This window comes from Condylura cristata, unplaced genomic scaffold, assembly GCF_000260355.1.
Source record: "Condylura cristata isolate star-nosed mole 26May11 unplaced genomic scaffold, ConCri1.0 scaffold00007, whole genome shotgun sequence".
In the NCBI taxonomy this organism is placed as follows: Eukaryota; Metazoa; Chordata; class Mammalia; order Eulipotyphla; family Talpidae; genus Condylura; species Condylura cristata.
The window spans coordinates 34,018,337-34,025,466 of NW_004567108.1; positions in this window are offsets into that span (position 1 = coordinate 34,018,337).

Sequence of the window (7,130 nt, forward strand, 5' to 3'; positions counted from 1 at the left end):
ACCGAACAGTATTTGGTAAAGTATTTGGAAAAGTATTTGGATAGCAGGGCCTTGGCCAGTGTAGTGACCCCTGCCACTCTGGATCAGGAATACCATTGTCATTCCAAGTTACTTTTTATTTATTGTGTTCTTTATTAGCACCCAGGCATGTGTTAGTGTTTCTAACCTTTGAAAAATATCTGCCCTTAATCCTTCAAGTTATCCGTTGATTTTTCACTGAAAAATTCAGAAAGAGCTATGTAGTCATGCCATTATCTCCATTTGCTAAGTTTCCATCCGTACTTGAGACTCCTCCACTCTGGCTTTTCTGTCCCATTGCTCCATGAAAAGTGCCCTCCCCAAGGGAATGTGTAGCCACCGTGTTGCCCATTGCAGGAGCATTTCTGAGCCCCATTTTACTGGAAGCCTTCTTACAGGGCCACCAGGATGTCCTCTATTGCACATGAAAGAAAATCCAACTGAAACTGTGGCAAGCACAGATTAAGCTTTTTAGATTTCTTAAATAATTTACCTTCCACTTCTCTCTTCTTCCAGGAATTAATCAGGAAATAGATTTAATCAGATCAGGCCTCTGTCTTTTCTGGTGTTCATTTCCTTAACTATTTGGGGTTGAGTTGTTTGCCCCTACCTTGGATAGAATTTGTAATATCGGCTATAAGAGTTTTCATTTCTGTGTTGTTCTTTGTTCTCAGAATATGTCCTTTTATAGTAACACATCTTGTTTCATTGTGGCAGTATTTTGCCTTATTTGTATGACAAAATTTGAATTTGTCTTTTTTTAAATTACTTTTTTCAGTTTGTTTTGGTGTGTCTCCACTATGTGATGTTCTGAGAATGTCTCCGTGGTTCTAAGCAATCTGTTTCTGTTCTACAGAGACACCCTGGAAGTTCTGGGAGGCAGGTAGGGAAAATCTGGCTGGCAGCTTTGGGGGTGAGTTGATTCAAAGTCAGCTTTGTCATTTGGTAAACCTCCATGTCTCTTCACTCCCTACTAACATGTGCTAGACTGTCCTCTGTGTCTTCTTAGTTTCTCCAGGGAAAAAAAACCAGGATCTTTCAGAATCCTCTGGAGAGTAAAGATGGCTGGGTGAGGGCCATCCCAGAACAAGGCAGGAGAAGGAAGTCAGGGGCTCATGATTCTGAAAGTAGACTGTAGCTTAAAGCCCTCCCCCCACTCCTCGGTGTTCAGCATTCTCTCTGCCTTCTAGTACCTGATATTTGAGTCCAGACAATTTCTGGCTTATTTTCTACAGAGAATGAACCTCTTATGTCTTCTAGTAGAGAGGAAGGTCCAGGTGGTGAGGGTTGTCTATTGTTCCACTTTCAGACTTTCCACCATTCTCCTTTTCACCATTATACCTCACCCACCTTTTTTTTTTTTTTAAAGATTTATTTATTAATGCATACAAGAACTAGGGTACAGGATTCACCAGAGATAGAGTGGGGAACAGAACAGAGTGGGGAGCAGCAGGCGGGTTAGGAGAGGTCTGCCAGCCATGTGGGTCACCACCCTAGCTGGGGATCAAACTTGTGCTGCAGTGGCTATGGATAGCCTCATAGTGCAGTACTTTAAATCCTTGTGCCACAAGGGAGCACCCCACCCCACCTTTCAAAGAACACAGTGCCCTAGGCCAGAGCCTTCTGGACTTGGCCTGCTTCCCAGTATCTTGCTGAAAACTCATCAGGTCAGCTCCACCCACTATGTTTAGTCATTTATTATGAAAGATCTTTCATTTCATACCGACACTTCTCATCCATACATTTTCTCCTCTTTTTCCTTTTCTCCATTTACTGTCCTATTAGAGCTCTAGAAGGGAGTATTCATAAAAGTGTGCTTCAGGCCACCATATTTAACTGAGAGTTTGTTGGTATTCTTTATATTTTTAGAGTTGATTCTTTAGGATTGCATTTCTTTCTTTCTTTTTTTTTTTTTAAGATTTATTTCTTCATACAGAACTGGTGTACAGGCAAGATGTGCAGGGAGGTGAGAGGATTCACCAGAGACAGAGTGGGGAGCAGAACAGGCAAGTCAACGAAGTACATTGCTGAGGAGAGCAGTGGGGGAGACAGGAGAGGTCTGCCACATCATGTGGATCACCTCTGGAGCTGGGGATCAAACTCTCTCTGAAGCTGCTGCCGCCAGCTTGCAGTGCTGCGCTTTAACCTGCTACACCACCAGGGAGGGCCCTAGGGTTGCATTTCACAGAAAGCCAGTGTGTAATAAAAATTCTGCATTTTCCAGAAGCATCAGTTCTTTCAAAAAAGTAGATATAAAGGTAAAGCCATTTTTTTTGGTTAATGTAAAATGTTAATTACTGCATAATCATTTTGTGATAAGAATGAAATTATGTTCCATTAAATAAGAAAATGTATATGATTATTGCTGCCTTTTCAGACTTTGTTCTGGAATTTGTACTCTGGTCTCAAAAGTTCTTATTTTTAAATGACTCAATTTTTTGTGAAGGCTTTTTTTTTATTTAAGATTTATTTATTTATTCATACAGAACTGGGGTACAGGCCAGAGATGCGGAGGGTGAGAGGCTTCACCAGAGACAGAGTGGGGAGCAGAACAGGCAGATCGACCATGTACACTGCTGAGGGGAGCAGCGGGCGGGTCAGGAGAGGTCTGCCACACCATGTGGATCTCCTCGGGGCGGGCGGGAATCGAATTCATGTGGAAGTGGCTTAAGCTTCTTAGTGCTGTGCTTTAACCCACTGCGCCACCAGGAGGGCCCTGTGAAGGCTTTTTAAAGTCACACTTTTAACAGAATAATAGCTAACATTTATATATATGCCACTCTTTTATGTACTCATTTTATCCATACAACCACCACATGAGTTGGTTGTCATTGTGTCCATTTTATAGAAACAAAGTGAAGCACAGAAAAAATGATGTTTAAATTCAGAGCTAGTTTGTGTCTTAAAAGTTGTTGTTCTTAATCACTGCTATGCCATTTTGCAATCTTTTTTTATTTGATGAAATTTCAAAAGATTCTTCCCTTCTACTTCACCAAAGAAAAGTTACAAAAATACCTAGAGGGAGTGGCTAAGACATACACACACACAGAGCCAATTAAAAGTTGAGGTCTGTGACTCAGAAGTCTGGCATGAGTTGGTTTTTCCATAAAAACGCTAAATTAGGCTCTGATTTCCTGCCAACTAATGAAAAAGTGAAACATGTTAGATTATATGTTCTCATTGTTTTAAAGAGCAAGTATGCAAATTGTTTTGTGGAAAAAAATGTTTCTGGCAACTGAACTCTAGAAGTAATTTCTGGCTTTTTAATAAAAGAATTATATATTAGGATTTATTTTTTTTTTAAAAAAATCCTTAATTGTGAAATGTCTTATTTATTCAGAAAAATAGAATGAGTGTACAGCTTACTGAATTAAAGTGAACCTCTACCTAGCCACCAACCTGATAAAAAAAAAAAAAAAAGGAAGCTACATGCCCTACAGAAGCTCTCTAGTTACACCTTTCTAATCATAAAGTTCTCCTTTTTCCAAAAGTGACCATTGGCATAATTTTTGCAGCACTCATCTCCTTGCTTTTTACCAATTAATTAATATCCTTAACATAGCATTTTTACAACTGAAATCATGTATCATTCTTTTGGTTTTTGTTTAACTTATATCAATGAGGATCACACCCAAGTCATGTGGCTGTATTTTTCATGGTTCTATAATGATCAGTATATTATTATACCACAATTCACTCATTAGTTTAGACATTTGGGTTATTTTGGTTGTTGAACCCAATGCTGCTGTAAGCATCATTGCATATAGCTTCTGATTTCAGTACACACATATTTCAGTTGGGTCACAGAGTGAGCATGTATCCAACTTTTGAAAATAATCCCTAGCACTTTTCCAAAATAATTGTTCCATTTATGCTAGCATGAATAATGCATGAAACTTTTCTAAATCCTTGACAACACACAAAACAATCTTAAATTTTAACTCTTCCTGAGGGTGTAATGGCAGTCATTTGGGTTTTAATTATCTTGTTGCTAATGAGATAAGACTTTTTTTTGTATGCACATTAACCGTTTTAATTTATTCGTTGAGTCGCTATTGGTTTCATGCTTTTCCCCACTAGATGTCTTCTTTTCATTGATTCAGTGCTTTGAAATAGCTTTTTGAAATTTAAGCTTAACTGATACTAGTATTTAACAATTTAATTGACATTCAAATATTGAATTTTATCAAACAGTTCTCATTAAATGTCTTAATTCCTGGATTTATCTATAGGTTTTCTACATAATCTTATCTAACCCCCAGTGTAAGTTCTTTCTTTCCAATCCTTTACTTTTTCTTTTTTTGCCTAGTTGCAATGTTAGTGTCTCTGATACAGTGTGGAGAGGAAGTAGTGATAGAGGGTGTTCTCATCTTCAATAAGTAATTTTTATGGTCTGTCCACTGCTTCAAGCTAAAAGTGCCGCACATTACTGCTGCTTCTAGTTCACTGGCCAAATCTAGTTTTATAGTTCACTTTTTAGTGTTCCAGAAAATGTAGGGAACATAAGTGGATAATCTGGTTAACATGACACCAGGACACAGGAGCTGAGCTAGAGGATGGTAGGGATCTGTTTGAGGGAAGGGGCAAGCCTATTTGAGATGAAAACTTGCATGATGATGGATTGATTTCTCTGCACTGCTGTAACAAAGTACCATGGACGGGTGGCTTATACAAGAGAAATTTATTGTCTTATAGTTTTGGAGGCTAGAAGTCCAAAATCAAGGTTGATTCCTTTTTAGGGTTGTAAAGGAAATAATTATCAAGGCATCTCACCTCAGATTATAACTGGTCATCATCATCTCTCAACATGTATCCACATCCAAACTTGTCCACTTTATAAATACACCTGCCATACTGAGTTAGGGCCCATCCTAATTTAACTTGATTTCCTCTATAAAGACCCTCTCTCCAAATAAGGACACATTTTAATGGAGTTGCGGGGGAGGGAGCAGTGGCTGTTGGAACTTCGACATAACAGATTCTGAGGGAACACAAAATTGTTGTCACACTTAAAAAAGGTAAGAGTTATAGGAATATGCCTCAGTTTGTGCACAGGCCCCAATTTAACAGATTACCCATGTGGCAAGTAAACAATGGGACTGATAGAAAAGACCTAATCACATCTACTCCCTAAGATTTCATTTTAGTTTTTTTATTTTTGTTTAAAGATTTATTTATTCATACAGAACTCGGGTGCAGGGGTGATGAGAGGATTCACCAGAGATAGAGTAGGGAGCAGCAGGTGAGTCAAGTGAGGTCTGGCACGCCATGTGGTCACCTCTGGGGCCTGGGATTGAACTCACTCTGAAGCTGCTGTGCCTAACTTGCAGTGCTGTGTCCTAACCTGTTGCACCACTAGGGAGAGCCTCATTTTAGTTTTTAAAGATTTATTTATGCATACAGAACCAGGGTACAGGCCAGAAGTGCAGGGCAGTGAGAGGATTCAGCAAAGACAGAGTGCAGAGCAAGCAGGCAGACTGATGAAGTACACTGAGGGGAGCAGCAGACGAGAGGTCTGCTGAGCCATGTGGGTCACTTCAGTGGTCAGGGATCAAACACGTGCTGCAGTGACTGTGGCTAGCTTCATGGTACGTGCTTTCACCCTCTGCACCATCAGGGAGGGCCCCCATTAAGATTTTATACTATGTGCATTGGGAAGTGACTTAAGGGTTTCATGCAGGGGGGTTTTGATCTCACTACTGTGACTGTGGATGGAGAGCAAGTGCAAGGAGAAGAGAGACTAGTGTAGTGGTCTAGTGGAGAGGTAAAGGTGGTCTGCCAGGAGGTAAGGGACAGAGAAAGTAGTGGTCTGGGCTGGATCTAAATTCCCATTCGGCTTGATAGGACTTAGAATTGTATTGGATGCTGAGGGTAAGAAAGACAGCAAGGTAACGTATAGGCTTTCAATTATAAAACCACATAAAAAGTGAAAGATGAGGAAAACTGGAAATGGGATTCAGGTTTTGATGGGTAGGGACCGGAGGAATCACTGTGGACATGTTATATTTGAGATGTAGATGAGGGATCCAAATGAAGAAATCATTTGCAGCTAAATACGTACAGATCTACTTCTGAGAAGTTATAGACCAGAAAATGGAATCGCCATGACCTGAATGTACTTTGGAGCCATGGGGAAGGGTGAGATATTATGTAGGAAGGAAGGAAAGAATTATGAACTCTAGGATGTTTAGATTTAGGTATTCCAGTGAGTGATGCATTACAATACATTACGGTTTATATTCAGTATTAGGAACATTGACAGAACAGGCAGTAGTTTACATTGTCTCAAATATTGTGGAATTGCCCCATATACTTGCTTAGGTAGACCATCCTATTGATAGTTATGAAAAGAGGTAGTAGATGATAAAGTGGCTTGTAGGGTAGAGCAAATAATTTTGTTCTAGTGGTAGTAACCTCTAGAACACTTGAACATTTACTCGGATAAGAATGTAGCAGCTCTGGGTCTTTAAGCATTAAAAATATTTTGGTCTAATTACTGAAAACAGACAGATCACTAACTGGGAAAACATTTTCTCACACAAAAGTAGCGATAAAGGACTGATCACAAAAATATACGGAGAACTGACGAAACTCAACAAAAATAAACAACCCCATCAAAAAATGGGCAGTAGAGCTAAAAAGACACTTCTCCAAAGAGGAAATGCAGATGGCCAACAAGCATATGAAAAAATGTTCAACATCACTCGTAATAAGGGAGATGCAAATTAAAAACACAATGAGATACCACCACACCCCAGTGAGAATGGCACATCTTCAAACAACTAGCAACAACAAATGTTGGCGAGGATGTGGAGAAAAAGGAACTCTCCTGCACTGCTGGTGGGAATGCAAACTAGTACAACCACTATGGAAAACTGTTTGGAGGTTCCTCAAACTGCTAAACATGGAGCTTCCCTATGACCCAGCAATCCCACTCCTAGGTATCTACCCAAAAGACACAAAAACACTGATTGAAAAAGATACCTGCACCCCCATGTTTATTGCTGCTTTATTTACAATTGGAAAAACATGGAAACAGCCGAAATGCCCAAAAGTAGATGACTGGATTAAAAAGATGTGGTACGTATATACAATGGAATATTACTCAGCAA